The sequence below is a fragment of the Numida meleagris genome, chromosome 4 (assembly GCF_002078875.1).
Source record: "Numida meleagris isolate 19003 breed g44 Domestic line chromosome 4, NumMel1.0, whole genome shotgun sequence".
Classification (NCBI taxonomy): Eukaryota; Metazoa; Chordata; class Aves; order Galliformes; family Numididae; genus Numida; species Numida meleagris.
Genome location: NC_034412.1, coordinates 70,362,355 through 70,382,562, shown reverse-complemented (window position 1 = coordinate 70,382,562; position 20,208 = coordinate 70,362,355). Strand labels below are relative to the sequence as shown.

General features: G+C 39.0%; 1 protein-coding gene across 6 annotated transcripts in view; it reads right to left on the bottom strand.

The window, feature by feature from the left end:
- The window catches only part of DLC1 (DLC1 Rho GTPase activating protein), a 229,030-nt gene that overhangs the window by 180,108 nt on the left and 28,714 nt on the right, over window positions 1-20,208 (bottom strand). The window contains exon 1 of one of the 6 annotated variants that reach the window (XM_021395400.1): window positions 10,451-10,511. The exons of 4 other annotated variants lie outside the window; for them this stretch is intronic. The gene's annotated coding sequence lies outside the window, so the exon portion shown is untranslated. Of the gene's footprint in view, window positions 1-10,234; window positions 10,250-10,450; window positions 10,512-20,208 lie in introns of those variants that run through there. One more of the 6 variants, XM_021395401.1, reaches the window with a different exon arrangement.

Below are 20,208 nucleotides of genomic sequence, written 5' to 3'. Positions count from 1 at the left end.
ACAAATACTTTCTTCCCTTGTACCCAGAAGCACGACTAGATTGTGGAGACCTCTGAAGAGGTTACTAAGAAAACAAAGTTCAGAGCTGAGGGTGGAAAGACTGAGGTGAGTGAATCTTTGTGGAGAGAAGAGCTCAGCCTCTTGCACAGAAAGCTATATGATGTAGACAGGTATGAATTGACCAGTGACTCTCAGGGAGTTCAGGAAGCTCTGTGTCTGGAAGGATACCCAGGACCAAGGCACAGAAAGTGTGAAACTAAATGCATGAGATAGACTTTAAATGGATCGCTAGTTAATCTGCTCTGCTGCAGAAAGGACTTTATTTATGCAACAGTATCACAGCATCACAGAGCAATCAATCCTGTAAGCCACGCTCTACTCCTATCTTCTTCCAGGTGAAGAATAAAAGTGCCTTAGATAATTAAAATGCTAATGTGTTAAAACAAGATTTTTAAGAATGCCAGTTGAACTGGGTGATGTGACGGGATATTCTGCATGTAAGCAGGACTCCTCACAGCACAATTCTGTTGCCAAGATGGGCAAAACCAAAGACTTAGATATTTCTCCATCTGATTGCTATTCAGCAGCAGTAAGATCAGACACTAACGCTTACAGAAAAAAATGAGGGAACAAATTAGTACCATAAGAGTGAGAAAAATATTAAAAATGTAAGGCAATGAGTAAAAGATGAGGAAATATTAACACTTTTTGAAAAAGGACACTTGTGGTACAGAAAACAAAAAAGTTAAGGTACTTTCTGCAAATGTTGAAGAGCAAAAGTCATAGAAGTCTTGCAATATACAAAACATTTCCTGTGCTGTTAATATTCTGTCTTTGTTACTACTATCCCTTCTATGCAAAGTTGTTTAGATATGTCTTTGAAATATTTTGGTGTTACTTCTGGCTCATTTCATGAGAAGAAAATGCACTAACTGAAGATTTTGAAAGTTATGCAAGTGACCTGAAAGAACTGTTTAAAGATATTCTTAGGCTTACTTTTATGGAAGATGTAGAAGTAGAACAAAGTTCCAGAAGTTGTATCAGTCATGTTTTTCCAGTGCAGGAATTTCATGACGAATAGAGGAGGGAAGCTGAGAATTTAAACTCTTATCCACTAAGACTGAATTTGTTTAGAAATACTGAACTTCAGAATATCACTGTTCCTTTTAGAGGCAATATGTTTTCTGCAACAAAAACACTGGAACAGATTCTCAGAATGCTACATATGGTTGCATGTGACACGCATGACAGAGCTGAATTAGTTATCAGTATGTAGAGAAAAACATTTATAAAATTGAATGACGTTTTAACTACAAGGCTTAAGCAATGTAAAATCCCGGAAAACCATTATAACAATGAGAGTATTTTTTTATGAAACATGTATCTGCAAGAATTGTTTCTTCCTACAGTTTAAGAACCATATTAAAAAAAAATGAAAAATTTGTGGTCAAAAACTATTCAAAAGCCCCAAAACTCAAAGATCTGCTTGCCCGTCTGATTTTTTGACTCATGCAGCTGCAAGACTGGTGCTTTGCTGTAAATCCATTTGTTCCACCTAGCTTCACTATATTTTCTATCTGAAGACTGATCCTATGTTGGACTACGTTAAGTGCACTTGATCTTGGCTCTAGCAATGAGATGGCTGTACCTTTCCATGGATCACAGAGTGTTCATCTCTTTCTTTTAAAGATTACTTTGAGTACCAAGACAATATTTACTATTAAATCCACTAGTAAACCTTGCAATAGTCAATGACATAAAATATAATTTTGGTCTATATGATATTTTACCTTACATGATATTAATAACAGTTCAGTATTTCAAGACTCAGATATAGCAGTGCATTTAGAACTAACTTAGTTTTGTTGTCTGTAGCTCTGCCCCAAACTCAGTTTTAAAAAACCAATATCCAAATCATAATACGCGAAATGTCACAGTTGTTTTAATTTTTCCCAAAATTCATGATTTTACTACAAGCTGCAGTTTCCTCGTCTATTCTCCCTGGCCACCCCTCACCTCACACCAGCACAAGTCTCCAGTAGTGAGCTAGCAGGGATCCAGCTGAATGCAGTGCTGACCAAGGAAGCAGGATAAAAAGCCATACTTTTTTTTTTTTTTTTGCAACAGACTGGATTTATGTTGGTGCAAAGTGACCACATAACTGCAACCTTATTTTTACAAATAAGGTTTTGCTGATTTCAAAGGCACTGTAGGATCTTTTTTTCTTCAGGACACCACTCCAAAGAACTTATGGGAATCTAAACATTTCCAGCATAGCTGAGAGAGGGTCTGAAATAATGGAGTATTGTCAAAAAAAAGGGCAGTCAGCTGCTGTCCCCCACCCCTCAATTCACACATGCATCCTCCTTTAGTTTTGCCAGTCTGTACAGCTGATGAAAAGCCAGAGATACAGACTTGCACATTAAAAAAAAGTAAGAGAGTATGACAGCATGAGAAAATCCATTGCTATTTTTTTTTTTTATATTCAGTGAAAGGATTTTAAGTGATGTTTTCTTGGAAGAGAACTCATTCTTTCCCATGTGAAAATTAGATTGACTTGTGAACAACTGCTTTCTTATTAAATTACTTCTGCATAAAATTTGAATTACAGGTAGTTCTGTGTCACAACCTGCTGCACATTTTTTAAGAACTATTATTGGTGATGGAAGAGCTGTAGATAAAAATCTGATCTTTAAGACAGATAAAATTTGTGAATAAAACAGAACAAAAGGTAGAGTTCAGGTTTGGTTAATACCCAACACCTTTGAATATTCAGAACTTCAGCAAAACCATTTCAACAAAAAGATTACAAAATCAGTTGTTGATATCAGATTCCATGTCTTAACTATATGAAATCCTAGTCATGTGTAAATCAAGCCCCCTAAATTGTCACTGTGACCAAATATGTGGGGAGATAACACTTCAAAGGAACAGTTATTCCTTGTCAGCCACATCAAGAAATATTCTAGATGGCTCTAAAATACTTTATCCAGCACACCTTCTCTTAAAATTTGAGTTCTTCGAAAACAGTAATGAATGGCAGAGGTTTTGAGAAATTACAGAACTAACGGAAGCTTGGCCAACCATGTTTGACAACTAAGATATTTTTTGCATTAAATAGCCAAGATGCTGCAGTCAAGTTTCTCTGAAATTCTATGGCAATAAGGAGACCCTTTCTGCATGGCTTCTAATGTCCAAAGTTGAGTTAAAACAACCTAAAAAACCACTTTTTTTTTTTAACCTCAGACATCACTGCACATCATCTGTCTTCTGCGTATTGTCATCTGAAATTCATCAAAGCTAACGTCTGATCATGTGGTAAGTGGTTGACTGGAATTTTGTAGAAGTCTGTGGCTCAGACAAGTTATTCAACTTCTCTTTATAACATATTCAGCTATTTCACGTATGCCTTTGAAATATGTTTATGCACACTGGAATTATTCTAGCTCCTAAATATTTCTTAATGGGATTGATGTGTGGACAGTGCATGGCATTGAAAACTTGCTCAGACATGCGCTCTGGCCTGTAAGCCAGCCCCTAGGGTGGGGTGTCCATTCACATCAAAGGATATAACCCATGTAACACAACCAGAAGTTACTCTGAACAGTCTCATTCTTCTGCAAGGAGTTTTTTTTTTCTTGAATCCTTGAATTTATTTGCTTCCTATAAGTTTGTTTCTTAGATTTTTCTCTGCCATCCATTTTAAGTACTTATTTCCCTTCAGAACTTGAATCCAAAATCCTAAAAAGCACACCTAAAGATGCAATTCACAATAGCTGCTAAAGCAATTTTCCATAAACTTTTAAATGAATAAGATCTGCATACTTAGATTTAAGCATTTACTGCTTTTTCAACAGTAAGTTTGGCTTCCAAAGTCTAGTGATTATTTTTATCTGGAGTCATCAACAAAATAGATTCCAAATGCATAAAGTATTACACAATATTAGAAATTACACATTCATATATGCTATTAATGAGCTAACAATAGAAAGATTCATAAAAAAACAACTGGAAAAGATCTTGGAATGTCATGTCATCTCTCTGCCTCTCAATGACAGCAATGTCATACTTGACAGATAGATATCCAGCTCTTCTTACAAATCACCACAACTGCCCCAAGCAAAAAAGGTCTTATTAGATTGCTACCTTCCCCAGCACTAGAAAAAAAAAAATAGTTCTAGTGTAGAACCACAATCTTTTTTAGCTTGAACTCATTATTTCTTATTTTTGCCAGTTTTCACTCTTCATGACAGGTTTTTTTTCTTGGAGATGGTATGACATTCTCTCTGGTCTCTTGTTTAGGCTGATTACTCACCTGCCACTCAGCAATGGCAGGAGCTGCTTCTCCCCTTTCTTACCACCCTGACATCTCTCCTCAGCCTCTCTGGGACCCTCCTCCTGATGAGGAACTTGCAAAACTCTCTGCCTTCTACATAGGTTTCACCTGTAGTGAAAATACATCACCAGGAATGGAAAGGACCAATATGCTCAAGGGCACACCATTCAGGGCATCACTCTGTTGTTGCAAATAAATGTCATTTGAAGCCATTTCAACTACCCAGCACTTGAGTGGGGAAAAATATTGACAGCAAACTGAGACCTCCAGGCAACAAAAAGCAGGTGAGATGAATGCTTGTCAGGAACAGCTGAAATACAGCTAATCTTACAGGCTGAGGGCCTGGCAGGAAACTGTCAGTCCCTAGAGTACTGCTAAGCCTCAGACCAACCTCACAGCAGCTCCTGAAATGAAAAAGGCAGAGCCAATGCCTTTGTAAAGGTGCATGGCAGTAGGATGAGGAGCAAGGGACTGATGTTCAAGCAAAAAAAAAAAAATCAGGATGGATATAAGGGAGAACTTTCTCCCTAGGACAGGCTGTCAGTAGAGCAGGTCACCTAGGAATGCTACACATCGTCAAATTTCAGGACCCTGATTCTGAGTGACCTGGTCTGACCTCAGAGCTTGCTCAACTTAAGCAGGAAGCTGGACTAGAGTCCTCCTAAGGTCCTTTCCAACCAATAGTTAAGGCTGCCCTTATTTTTTCCATTACTGTATGGGAAATAATTAAAATATTATCTACAAAAATCACTGGTAATGCAAGATTAGATGTAAAGTTTTGTTATTATCAGTGGATGCAGCTAAGCATCATGTTCAATCATTTGCCTCTTTATTGTATTTTACTTACTGTTCATACTGCTATTTGATATGTATTCCCACTGTTATATGTAGCCTTGCATGAAGTGCTTGCCAGTAATATCCTGGAATCATGTCCAGCCCCAAACTAATTACTATCTATCATATGATAACTATTCTTTTTCAAGGGGTAAGACAAATAGCTTTGAACCTAAATAGCCCTCTTTTTAGAAACACCTATAATTCACTGCAAGTGAAGTGAAAATTCAGTTCCAGTGGTATTCTACTGGGCATTGCGTGACCTATACCATGTCTGGCTGAGAATATTTGCTTCCACTTTATTCCTAAACTACTTGGATAGGTATTAGATGGAAAACCAGAACTAGATTTTATTCTTCTGCAGTGCTAATTTATCTACATCAGATGTGCTTTCACAGTGAGAGACTGAAGAATTAAGCTGCTCAAAACACCTAAGTCTTTCTTATTATAAAGTGGGAAAACATAATATTAAAGAAAGAAAACTCCTTAGAAACACTGATGCGGCTGTTTACTAAACCAGCATAATATCTGAATTCTGAACGCATTTATCTAAAAAAAATACAGGCTGTATTTACACCGAAAAGCAAGACAGTAGTAAGCAGTAAATGAGCCAAAACCTGAACCTCCTGACACCCAATAAGGAGATAAGCAATGCATTAGCCGGATTTGATTCCAGCTGGGCTGGGCTTAATGGAAGGAGCTGCTGCTTTTGTTTCTCTGAGTTTCAGCTAGTCTGCAGCAGGTAACAATGTCAATGTACAGCTCTGACAGTCAGGATCAAGAGGAAGGAAAAGCATGGTGCTCTGTGCTGGTCCCAGCAGAGAGACAAGCGCCTCCCTCCCAACTCAGCCTGCCATGTAATTACATGTCTGCACATCTGTTTTGGGAAGCTGATGACTGACAGCTTTCCTTCGCTGCAGCTGTCTCCCAGGAGGAGAAGGAGAGAAGCACTAATCTATCAGAAACAAGATGCTGCTCAAATCAAGTTCAGCTGGTGAGTCTGTGTATCCACGCACAAAGTGTTCAGGGAGACAGCAGTCGGGAATCTGGTAGTCTGAATGCAGGTGAAATCTCAGTTTTAACTGAGTCTTGATGTATCTACATTGTAAATATGATCATAGTGATGCATACTATCCAGAGGGACCTGGACAGGCTTGAGAGGTGCACCTGTGCTAACCTCATGAAGTTCATCAAGGTCAAGTGCAAGGTCCTGCACCTGGGCTGGGGCAATCCCAAGCATAGATATGGGTTGAATGGAGAATGGCTTGAAAGCAGCCCTGAGGAGAAGGATTTGGGAGTGTCAGCTGATGAAAGACTCAGCATGAACCAGTAACATGTGCTTGCAGCCCAGAAGGCCAACTGTATCTCAGGCTGCATCAAGAGAAGCGTGACCATCAGTTTGAGAGAGTTGATTCTGCCCTTCTTCTGCTCTCGTGAGACCCCACCTGGAGTACTGCATCCAGTTCTGGAGCCCCCAACATAAGAAGGATATGGAGTTGTTGGAGCAGGTCCAGAGAAGGGCCACAAAGATGATCAGAGAGCTAGAGCAGCTCCCCTGTGAGGACAGTCTTAGAGACCTGGGGCTCTTCAGCCTGGAGAAGAAAAGGCTCTGAGGAGACATGATAGTGGCCTTCCAGTACCTGAAAGGGGCTTACAGGAAAGGTAGGAGGGACATTTTATAAGGGCATATAGTGCCAGGACAAGAAGAAAAGGCTTTAAAGTTGAAGAGGGTAGATTTAGACTAGGTATTAGAAAGAAATTCTTTACTGTGAGAGTGGTGAAACACTGGAACAGGTTGCCAGCCTGGAGAGGTTGTGGATGCCCCCTCCCAGGAGGCATTCAAGGCCAGGCTGGATGGGGCTCTGAGCAACCTAGAGGTTTAGATGGAGGCATCCCTGCCTATAGTGCAGGGGGGGAGGGGGGGGTGGAACTAGATAATCTTAAGGGTCCCTTCCAACCCAAACCATTCTATACATACACAGGGAAAAGAATTGATTCAAATTTAATATTAGTCCCACATGCAGCTCTGCCAAATCAGAGGTTTAAAGTTAGAGTTCTCTCAAAGAGGAGACAATAAAATAGACAAAAGTTACAGGTCCTGGAAAAAAAAATCAAAAATCAAATTACTGTTCAACAAATTTGGATTACATTCACTGGTAAATGAGTAAATACAATTTTACTCTTAAAAAATTCTGAAAATATCTTAATTATAAAGTCTTATTTAAAGATAAAGTATTCAGTTCTTTTTATTCCCCCCCGCCCACACACCCCTAAATACATTTTTTTTCCAGTAGACAAGATTTCATTACCTGGAGAATTACAGTAATTATGGCTAGAAGTGTTACAAAATCTCAAAACACTAGAAAACTTTGAAACTAAACATAACATTTGGAACTATTCTATATCTGTGGTAAAAGTTTATATTAAAAAGACTATTTTTGAATAAAAAGGGGAAACAAACTGGCCAACAGTTTAGTTCGTACAAAACGTGAAAAAGACAACATGAAAGAAAACATTTATGATAATGAATGAGAAAAAATCTGGAAGAAAAGAATAAGAAATTCAAATTTTCTTACATGAGAAAAAAAACACATCGTCAAGGAGCACCTTGCTATGATCTTGGCACTATGTTCCTGGTAGATTTTAACTGAACAAGCACAACTACAAACACTCAAGCAGGATGTTATGAACACTGATAAGGCTGCATTGTAAAAAAAAAAAAAGCAGACAAAACTTGAGCAGGCCAAGGAAAGAGGATGCAAATGGCATCGGAGAAAGTAGTGTTTTGGACAAGAAAAACAGAAAACTGCAACCAAAACAAAACCAAGAAACAATCCCAAAGAGAACACAAAATTGAGATTTTGGGGTTTTCTGTTATTCTTATTTATCCTACTTTATTAAAGTATTTTGAAAAAGTGTTAGTTGCTCATCACTTAATTTACCTTGCTTCAGGTCACTAGAAAAACTAGAACCAATATCTGTGGCTGTGAAATGGGCTTACCTGAGTCACTTCTGTTAATTCTGTTGACATAGGGTCACTAAATGGATCAATAATAATCACACAACTTTGCAGTAATATAGATTCCAAAATCTAGGGTTGAGGCAGTGATCACAAATCATAGTTCTCTAGTTTAACCTACCTATACTTAAGTGAATTTTTAAAGAAAGAGATAAGGACTGAGTATGGCACTATAAAGTTTCTTTTAACTTCTTCAGCTTGAAATTCTAAAGTTAGTTTCTCCAAAACAAAAGATATGCTTCAAGATAAATGTTTCTCTCTCCAAATCTAGAGACAGTAGTTTTCAGGAGTGTTGGATTCCTTTTTTCTGCTTTTTTTTTTTTCCCCTTGTCTGTCTCCCTGAGCCACAAGTACCTAATTTTTCTGCTGAGTTACATGGTGAGTTATTCTGTATTTTGTCAATGAAAATATGATTTAGACATTGATGGTTTATTAATGATTGAGTTAAAAATCAGTATTGTAATCACATTTGCAATGAAAAATAAGTATGTATTGAGGAAGGAGGAGAATAAGTGTGCACCTGTGGAGCATGTTGAGTCTCGATCTGCATCTTTGATCCCCCCCAAAAAAATGCATATAGGCATAAGGAAATTAACAACATAAGCTATTAAAATTGCAAAAGTGTTAAAAAACCAAGCAGATTAAAGCATGTGGTTATAACCACTAAGCCACAGTAAGAACAGAGAACAAAGTCAATACTCCCCATAACACACCTGTGGCTGGAGATGGTACACAGTTTGTGAAATAACTAGAAGTGAAATAACTACCTAAACTAAGTAAACCTATCCTTTCAATGATGCCACCCCACCTTGATGTAGAATTTATGTCAAAAACAAAATGAAAATGCTCAAATTTCCCAAGATTTTCCAGTTAGATAGGATAAGAGGCAATTTAGACTCTGGAACTCCCTCGAATTGCACCCAAACAGTCCTCGGAGGCTAGCCCATCAGGTTCTGCAAGTAGGATGACATGCTCATTACTTCTCAGTGGATGAAGAATTGTGGTAGAGTCTGGAGGAGAGAGCTATCTGATTAATGTCTCAGGATAATGAAGAGTCTCTTCTAATTCAATGAGAAATTAATGAAAGAATGCAGGGGCAAGCCAGGGGAGGTTTAAGAAAATTGTAATAAATGATAGAGACAAAGTAAAAAAGTGAGATTAGTAAAACTCATTCAGATAATCATTTTGGCAAACAGAGTAGTTATCTAATAACACTGATCCTGAGATCAAAAGTGGCCTCACATTCTCGAGGACCAAGGAGGAAGGAGGAAGAAGAGCTTGGAATTATCAGAGAGGTGGTATTAGTCTGTGAAGAGAACTGCAAAACTGAGAGAAGCATGGGGACAGTTAGCAGGACAGACTGTTTAGCATTGTCCACAGATAGGAGGAATGGACTTTACCAGGAAATAATTGTGGTCACTGGAGGCACTGCATGAAAACTCTTGCCAGGTCCAATCAACCTCATTCAGACCTACTGAATAAGTCATAGCTGTAATGCATCTAAAAGTTAATCTCTGATTTAAGCTACACCTAAAAGACTGAGTGGAAAAAAATCAGTAAGTAGAGCAGTGGTAAGGGCTATAGCATAGTTACTCCAGCAACCAGGATATCTAGCAAAATAGTTAGACTGTTGCTGTTCAACTTCAGTTTCAAATAATGAAAAAGTTACTACAATCTTTATCAACAAAGGAACAGATTATAGTACATGGTACATAGGTCACCCTGAAAATTATCCTGTTTATTTCCACAGCAACTACAACAACACTTTCACAGCAAATTCCCAGCTACAAAACATTTTTTTTCAGTGCAGTCATTGCTACTAGTATGCATTTTTGCCAGCAATGACAAAGAGCTGGAGTGCTACTGTTGTAAAAATCTGCACCAGAGGAGATGACCCACTGTTGCTGCCACCACTGTTGAAATGTGTCACCCACCACCTCAATGTGCTCACATCCACTGTTTGATCTCCATAAATGTTCACCAAGTGAACATGAGTATCAGTAAGTGACATTTTTTTTTTTACATGAAAGAAGTGAATTACACACCTTTGCTTCATATGCACTTCCATGCCAGATGTCATTTTGACAGACTGCCCCTCTGCTGCCATCTGTCACATAGCAACAAAATGTAATGGAATATTGACAGGAAAGTTCAACCTCTGGTAAAATACCACCAACATCCACCTCTGACTAAATGGGCCAATATAATAAAATGGGAGGCATTACTTTCAGAGCAGTCCTCGTACAGATGATTTAACTTACAGGTAATCGAAAGAATCTCTCTTCTGTTAATGAGCATCATGGGAAGGCTCCTAGTAGGTCTCTGAAATCCAAATATCATGACCAAAATTTCAATACATTATATTTTTGAATCAATAAGATAACATTAGTAGGTGCAACACAATGGAAAACACAGCAATGACAGTGTAGTAGCAAAGTCCTAAGCAAGTGAGGATATGCACAAATGCAGAAACCATAGGCACAGAAACAAAGGAAAGAAGCTGCTTACCCTCATAAGGCTGCAGGTACACACGGATCTCCAGCAAGATACCCCTCCCTCTATTGCCAACCCTTAAATGAGGTCTGGGAAGGGGTGGATCCTGGCTCCACCCCTTCCAGTCACTCAGGTGTATTGCATGCACCTGAGCTTCCCTGGGTTGGCCCTGCCTACCTTCCAGTTGCTCAATCACTGGTTCAAGCTGTGACTTAGCATTTCCACTACACTGGGCCTTGTGGGATTCTCCTGAAAAGGCATGCTGAAGAAAGGGAAAGGCATAATTGGGTGAGGGGTGAAAAACAGAAGCAGGTGAAGATCTGCTAGTAGTTTTCTGCCTGGTCATCTTGTTTACCCTCTTGGCGCATAGCCTGCAGCAGTTTTGTTGCTGGAAGAACCAATAAACCTGACTATGCCCCTCCCGATCATGGCCTAAACTAATGTCAAGAGCCTGACCCAGCAACTTCTGCCTGAATGTAGTGCCACTCTGTTGTTGTGTTGTTTTGCATCAAAGTGGTGTGGCATGAAGAGAAAAACACAGGACAGCACGCACAGATGTGGTTCCATGGCTCTAGGCTTAAGCCAACTTCTGTAGGACTCAGGGGAGGCCTTCCTTGCTTCAGACTAACCTGTACAGCAGAAGCAGCATGCAATGTAGAGATTAAATAACAATATCAGCAGAGACGAGACTCTAGCAGAGTATAAAAGCAGTGCAGAGACCACTATCAAGTGAGATCCCCTCTCAGCTGGACCGAGATCCCCACACTGCGCACACTGATGTCTGGACCAACCATTGAACATCAGGTTGTATTACCCTCCTAACAATATCTAGAAATCTCCCATCTTGCCAGGGGATATTGGTTACGGCCCTCTTTCAAGGAATTCGGTCTAATACTGTGCCTTGGGGGAATCAGCAGACTCCATTATCTGGCAATTCATGGAGTGTGGTATGTACTTTTGGAGTTTCCATGAGTTACCTAATGGTTTCATGGAGAGCCAGGGGTGCGCATCATATTCCATGTGCACCTTCCCCCTTTAGCATGTTATTTGTTGTATGCTTTGCCAAGACCATTTGTTTGTGTCTGTTTGGGATTGTCATCTCTTCAGCATTTGCTAACTGAGATTGTAATTGTTTAAGGACATTGTGTTAAATGAATTTATAGTTAACCATCTGACTTATGGTCAGTGAAGTGTGTTAAATGAACTCTGTGCAACACCACTGTCTGTAAGGCAGGGGACAGTGCACAATAGAAAATCTGTGCAACACTGCTGACCACAGTGTATAACAGGCCTATATTGTGGTATCACTGAATAACAATGATGGTGCTGTAGAAACTCAATGCATTTAGAGAATAGTGCTAACAGAAATTGGTGAAACTATTGTCATTCTTGGGTTTATCAGTAAGAGTAAGGATTGTGCTTCCCGGACACTTGATTATTTATATCAAGAGTCTGATACCCTAACTTATCAGATTAGAGTATAAAGAGAAAGCCCAGCAATTGGCTTGACTTAATTTTCACAAATCCTCACTTCTGTTTGGGCTGCGTTTTCAGTAGTTCAAGCTTTCAAGTTAATAGAGTAAAATAATTAACTTTTCCTTTCTACTCATTTGATGTTACTGAATCTCCAAATATCATAGAATCATAGAATGGCCTGGGTTGAAAAGGACCTCAAGGATCATCGAGTTTCAACCCCCCTGCTAAGTGCAGGGTCGCCAACCACTAGACCAGGCTGCCCAGGGCCACGTCCAGCCTGGCCTTGAATGTCTCCAGGGACGGGGCATCCACAACCTCCCTGGGCAGCCTGTTCCAGTCCGTCACCACCCTCTGAACGAAAAACTTCCTCCTAACATCTAACCTAAATCTCCCCTGTCTCAGTTTAAAACCATTCCCCCTTGTCCTATCGCTATCTACCCTCACAAACAATCGATCCCCCTCCTGTTTGTATGCTCCCTTCAAGTACTGGAAGGCCACAATGAGGTCTCCCCGGAGCCTTCTCTTCTCCAAACTAAACAAGCCCAGTTCCTTCAACCTTTCCTCATAGGAGAGGTGCTCCAGCCCTCTGATCATCTTGGTGGCCCTCCTCTGCACTTGTTCCAAGAGCTCCACATCCTTCTTGTGCTGGGGGCCCCAGGCCTGGACGCACTACTCCAGATGGGGCCTCACGAGAGCTGAGAAGAGGGGGACCACCACCTCCCTCTCCCTGCTGGCCACTCCTCTTTTAATGCAGCCCAGAACATAGTTGGCCTTCTGGGCTGCAAGCGCACAGTGCTGGTTCATGTCCAGCTTCTCGACCGCCAGGACCCCCAAGTCCCTCTCCGCAGGTCTGCTCTCAAGGAGATCTTCCCCCAGTCTGTCTAAATACCTGGGATTGCCCTGGCCCAAGTGCAGCACCTTGCATTTGGCCTTGTTGAACCTCATTAGGTTCACATGGGCCCACTTGTCCAGCCTGTCCAGGTCCCTGTGGATGGCTTCCCTTCCCTCTAATGTATTGACTGCACCATTCAGCTTGTTGTCATCTGCAAACTTGCTGAGGGTGCACTCAATTCCATCGTCTATGTCATTGACAAAGACATTGAAGAGCACCGGTCCCAATATTGTGTGGTGAATTAAGATTGGTGGAATCGATCAGTTAAGGAGCAAGATGGTAGGTACCAAGATGTTCTGCATAAATATAAAGTCACAGAATGGTTTGGGCTGGGAGGGACTTTAAAGACTATCTAGTACCGTCCTATTCCGTCAAGGACAGGGATGCCTTCCACTAGATCAGGTTGCCCAAAGTCCCATCCAAGCTGGCCTTGAACTGTTCCAGGGATCGGGCATCCAGAACTTCTCTGGGCAACCTGTTCTAGGGCCTCATTGTCTTCATAAGAAAGAGTTTCTTCATAACATCTAATCTAAATCTATCTTTTAGTTTAAAGCCATTATCACTCCTTGTCCTATGCCACATTTCCTGTTAAAAAGTCCCTTCTCATCTTTGCTGTACACCCCCCCCCATACAGACAATACTTATTTGTAAGACTGAAAAAAAAAAGGCAAAAATGTCAAGATTCGGTGAGTGCTGGTAAACTGGATAACCAATGAATAATTGAAAATTAGAAAGGGATAGAAAACAGACTGTATGTATTAATATTTCCCATGTAGACGTCTGCATATTTCAGTGTATCTGGATTCCAGTAAAGCACAATTTAAATGCTAAATCTTTCAAGCAAAATGCTATGTCACATAAATAAATAAATCCCAAATTCTAGTTGTTCTTTTGCTTGGAAATGTCTAATGAGCCTAAGTTTTTCAGTCTCTTACGATGCATAAGTACATGCTATTAGAATTATCAACTTTTTTTTTTCTTTAAAAAAAAATAATGATGTTTGCACAATTTTATTTCATCTGGACTGCCTCCACAGTTTCCAGCTGGGTAGGCTTCTTTTCCAGGTGACTCATTCCCCTTTGCGACTATGCAATACATATCCTATGGTACGTTACTAAGAATCGTTTGCTTACATATACAGAAAAGAAGTTTAATGAATCATGAAAATGATGTAGTAACAATAGCATGTCCTCAAGCAAAAGGTATAAAACCACCAAAGAATGGAGTAAAAACGTTTTCTTCAAAATCTGCCCTAAATGGAAGCATTAATATATTCTTTACCCTTAAATTCCTCTTTCATAAATTAAGGGTGCTTTTGCTAGCAACAAAATGAAATGCAAATCACTGCATCACAGTGTTGCCTTGCTCTCATGAAACACCGTGTGAGCAGTATGAATAATTAACTGGAAATCCAACTGCAAAGCTGCTAAAAGGCAGTTTATTTACCCCTGCAAAAGCACATTTAAAAAAAAAAGAGTACTGTAGACAGTACATTTTGGAGTATATAATCTTTGGGAAAATAATGCCTGTTGAATGCGTCAACAATTGTGTAAGGCAATAGGGCAACATGCTTCTATGCTTGTTATTTCTAGGCACCTTCTAAGAAAAACAATAGCCATCCTCTCCAGTTAATAGGCAAAGGTGGCAAGGAGATGAATGGACACATTATTGATTGAAGCTTTACTATGTTCTTTAAAAATAACAGTTCATCTTCTCTATGATGAAAAAGTAATTTTACCCTATCCTAAACTTTTCCTTCTAGGTCATAGAATAACCATACAACTATATAATAATTTAAATTCATAAGGAAGGAAATAATAAGATGTTTTGCTACACTTTTAAAAAACTTTTAGATGTTGGTTTTCCTAATATCAAAATAAATAAACACTGCCACTACATCTTGTGACACAAGCCTAAACCGTCTTTAAAGGTCGGCATAGCTTTTGCATGAAATATGTCTGCAGAGGAAAAAAAAATGCTTGAGGAGGGAGAATGAGACTTTTGGAATAGTTAACTACAGAGCAGCTGGCACAGATTAGCCTATGTCCTCATACAATCAAAATGTTTCTATTTGAGAACTTGAGATAACTAGCTTGAGAGCATTTAAGTGTGCTCCAGTATTTTTTTTTCCAATTTAATCAAGCATTATCTCTTGAGATATGACTGCATTATCCCCACAGAATTGAAGAATTACCAAGCCTTCACAATTACATACATGTATTTGGTATCAGGCTGTTGGGCTTGATTTTTATCAGACGTGTGCAACAACTTTTATTGGTTTAACAGAAGACACACCATGATGGAATCCATTCAGGAAAGAAAGTAACATCATATGAAAGCTCCACCTACCGCTGTGTGGGTGAGGCCAAAAGCACAAAACTATAGTCTCAAGCAAAGAAATACACACATTTGGGGAAACAACCCGATCCACTCTACAGACAGCGCCAAGGAAAGCTGCAGTGAATTTGTTGTCAGCATCAGCTGTCCTCCCCAAGGAAGAACAGCACCAAGACCACTGAAGAGCATTTAGGCATGTTGTAGCAAGCAGTGCTGCTTTTGAAGAGCAGGACATTTGGAATCTCAAAGTCTTTCTTACTGTGTTGAAATTTAGTGTTAAAATGAAAATTACTGATATCAAACATCTTTTTCTGTGTGTGGAAGAAAGATAAATGCATAGCTGTTCTAAAATTTTTCAATAAAATATTTGTAAATTCTAGTCCCATTGTTATTTGATTTGAATCCCGCTTCCTCTGACTCATATCAGTGGGACACAGAAATACCAATATGTCTGTTTCACCGATTGTGTTTATTAACATGAGTAAAATACCATTCAGCTCTTCATCATTTAAAAAAAATAAATTAATATAGTTTATCATTGGGCCCAGATTACTAGATGACTAGAGATGAAATCTGAGGCCTTTTTAAGTAGCAGGGAGATTTCTAGCCACAAAACTAGGATTTCAGCAAACTGATTGCACTCTGCTAGCGTTATCATCCATGGCAAGCATGCCCAGGAGAGGTTTTTTCATTCAAAGAATTTCTGTTTTTCCAGGGCTCATCTTCCCATTCTAAAAGAACGTTTCCAACTCTGCTGCCACTAGAGATATTTATGCCTGGGAAGATAAATGTCTAAGTAAGAGGTCCTGTTCAAGAGCCATATTGATACTTACATAGCCTCAGAAGTTGCTGGACTTTTAGGCAATTCCTGAAAAGATATTGATAGGGATAGGAGATGCATTTACTTATGGAGAAGAATGACAGAAAAAAGCATTGGGAAAAGTGTCATGAATTTTCCTCAAACTGCTGTTTGGAGACCTCAGGAAGCATGTACTAATGAGCAAGAGCACGCCCACAAGTTGCTTTGTGTGGGACTGTGCAAGCATCAGAAATTCGCCTAAATAGAATCTGATGCACAGCAGCTGCAAAAACAAAACAAAACAAACAAAAAACCAAAAGGCAGTGACAAGCAGGATGCTTCTCTCAAGGCCAAAGCAGGACTTAAAGCTAAGCAACAGCACTGGTCACCAGACTAAGCTCCCCTCTGTTTTTAACTCCACTTCTCTGATGCATCCCTGGAGTGTTAACATTTGGAAGTGTATTGAATGCTCTGGTTAATGGGGGTAATGACCACGTTTGCTATGATTGTGTCTGCTGGGGGATGTTTCATTGCTGGTTCTCATGTTTCAGACTGAGTTCTGACAGCATAATCAAACTGGAAAAAATGTAAATCAGAGTGTTCGTGATATTCGTTGAATGCACACACTGTCTTGCTACATTTAACAAGAGGATTTATTTATTTATTTTAAATGTTCCGCCCCCACCTCCCTTCATCTCCAGAGGTTTCCAAAGTAGCTCTGTGTAGCTTTATGTTTATCATACTTTTTCTTCTTTTCCTCTCTGAGACAGGAAGCTGAGGGTTTTGACCTCATCTGGATCTTTCCCAGTGCCAGGAGGTGGTCTGTTCAAAAAGATTCCACAACACTGATCTCTTCCTGATTTATCAGATAGTTAGGTCAATTAATAAGGTCTCTACTGTTTTTTTCCGCAGCTGTAAAACAACCAATGGACTCCTCTGAGAGCTAATTATCAAATCTTTTGAATTTTTCTTTCAAGGAACAAGCAGTATCTTTCCGGTCAGTAAATTCCATTGCAGCATTAACTTAGCAAAGATTGTCTAATTATAGGAGCCCTTGCTCACATAACGCAGTTCATGTAAGTGAAATGTTAATGTCAGAGACTTATTTCTTGTTCGTCATCATCTCTGTCCTGCTATCAGTATATTTTCCCATAGTCTCTAAACCCTCTGCTTATAAGAGGAAGATAGGTCAATTGTCACGCACAAACAGTCCAGCAGGTGACAAAGAGTAGGGTTCTTCTGTCTAACATCTGTGAGCATGGATAGTGAGAGTATAGTAGTAAGTGACAGGTAAATGGGCAGCATTCTTGATTTGTCATTTTCTCTGTCTATATCATCCCTCTCAATATACCCAACCTTTGCCCTACTATTGCCTCCCCATAGGACTGCCCATATCTTGTCCCAGGTAAGGCTGTTCATTCCACAGCAAATACAACTCAGCAAAAATGTCTCATCGCTAGTGAGAAAGCATCCTTTCTGACATTCACTGAAATCAAAGAAATGTGGGTGCCTCTGGTGACTATGAAGATAATTCCTGTAAAGTATTTATCATAAGTAGAAGTAATCAGAGCATTCCTAAAAGATTGTATGTCCCAATATGAACTGAGTACTCCTGTTTTACTCCAGAAGAAACATTTTTTTAAAAAAGCAATTAAATGGTTATTTCTTAATAGATTTCACCGACATTTCAAAATTGCTGGCTGAGGTCAGTCAATAGGCTGAAGCTCGCAAAAACCCCCAGAAACTTTTCCCTATGGTCTTTCTTTGTCTAAGATGTCTTAGATCCAGTATGTTATACTATTAAAACTAGGATATTCATTTTGTAAGTTTTTTATTTAATAGGATTCTATTAGTTACTGAAAATATGCATAATGAAATGCTCATTTTGCCTGCATGGTATACCCTCAAGATTTAATGGTGTATTGGGATTCAAGGAACTCCCCAGCTGTAGTACCAGCTCTGCCTTTGATTCAGAATAAATGACTTCTCTGTTTTGATTTATTCATGCTTGCTATGAGGTTGCTATCATTAACTCTTCTCACAATGTGCTAACTTTGAATTAGAACCTCTAAACAATAACTCAACAAGGCAATATTTTTACTGTAAATTATGCAATGTTTTGTATACTGTTTTTAACAAAGCTTCAACAATGAATATTTCTAGAAATTCTCATACTGCCTTTTAAAGCACAAGAAATACACAGATGGAGATCATTTCTAGAGGACAAACTGAACTAGAACAAATGAATGCTTATCTTATTTCCCAGTAGAGCATGCAAAGTGATATAATCACAAAGCAACTGTTCCACACTCTGCCAAAAATTATCAAAACAACTGCCATGTAATACATCTGCACAAAACATGAAGACTCTCAGAGAAAGGTAGAAGACTTTATGCTTTGGTCATGGTAGAGAAGAATAATCTCATTTTCTCATTTCTCTATTTCTCATGGAGTGATGGGAACCATTCACACACAGAGTGACCAAAGATGTAATGAAGTAGATGCCACACATTCCTCCGTACACGGAGCTTCCTTGTACCTTACAGTCAGCATTTTCTGTTCTTGCTGGTATTATGGTCTTGATGTAAATCTCTGGCAGTGTTAAATAAAAGAAAGCACTCAAGATAGATATATCACCCAAATCCAAAATATTCACTATAAATTATTCTTACTGTTACACAATTCTATGCACAGAGGTTTTTTTCCTCTATCTGCACAGAATTATATTTCAAACTGAATCCAACCGCTGTATACCACTGTATCAAATGTTAGAGTTCATAATAAACTTATGAATTTTAAAATAAACTGTAGACAAACACTTCCTTTGCATTTTTTATACCAAATGTAAAATGAAAGCCTAGGGATGACGATGAGAGAGCAATAATCTCTAGCTGTTGAATTTCTCTTTTGTCTTGAAAATCCTGGGATAATACTAGAGGAAAAGCCATCTCTATTTTCATCTCCCTTAATATTTGGTGTTTAATAATTCCACAAGCTATTTTGTGTGTGTGTGTGAAAAATGCGTTCCAAGAACATCAGGGAACAAATTAGCTACTTGTATTTCCCTTGTACTACCAAACCTCACCTTTATGGCACACAATTCTGTCATTACCAAGGATTGGAGCTAACATTAAAGTCAATGGTGGGGGATATTAACTACCTTACTACAGGGTCCTACTATCTGAGGCCAACAGAGTAGTAACAGACAAGCAAATAGTTTCGTTCTGCCACAGACAGTAATTAAGAAAGTAACAGAAAGCTAATTATGTCAGACAAAAAATCCAAGTATAAAAGGCATGGCCTCACTTTATTTTCATTTCAGACACACATTAAAAGCAGTTTAGACTTTAAACTATGTAATATTTGTTACTTCTTCTCTCATCACTTCTTCAGACTGCACTTTGATAATGCTTGCATAACATCTCCTGTCTAGATCTTCACCATATATAGTTTAGTTTTTAAAAAAGTTTTAAGTTGAAGCAGAATAGGACATTGACTTGTAATGCTCTGGGAAATGCACATCAGAAGGATGCATTCATGGAGAGCTGAACAGCTGGCCAACAGAATGAACAAATTACCACAAAACTATTGGGAATTAGTGAGAAAACTAGAAAGCATAAGTATGGGAGGAAAATGTTCTTCTCCAGTTTTACATTTTGATGTACATACAGTCTGATGCATCCCAGACAGCTGAAACAAAAAAACACACTAAAAATTTCAAGAGACTGTCAAGTTTGCTTAGGAGCTAAATTTTAATCTTAAGACAGGAACCCATATTTTCCAACCAGGGAAGATTTATCAAATTCACCTAATAGGAAACTGCAGCATACTGACTTCTTTTAAAAAACTCTCTTTAGAAGATTTGTTGGTAGTTAACTTTGCCCGGTTGTAACACTTACACGTCTTGCAGTCAGGTTTGCCAGGGTTAGAGGACTGTTTGGAAAGTCTTGCTGTGTCCTCGGATTTCCTTCCTTCAAGCCACACCACTTGTATTGTGCAGGCATCAATCTGCTTCATTACTG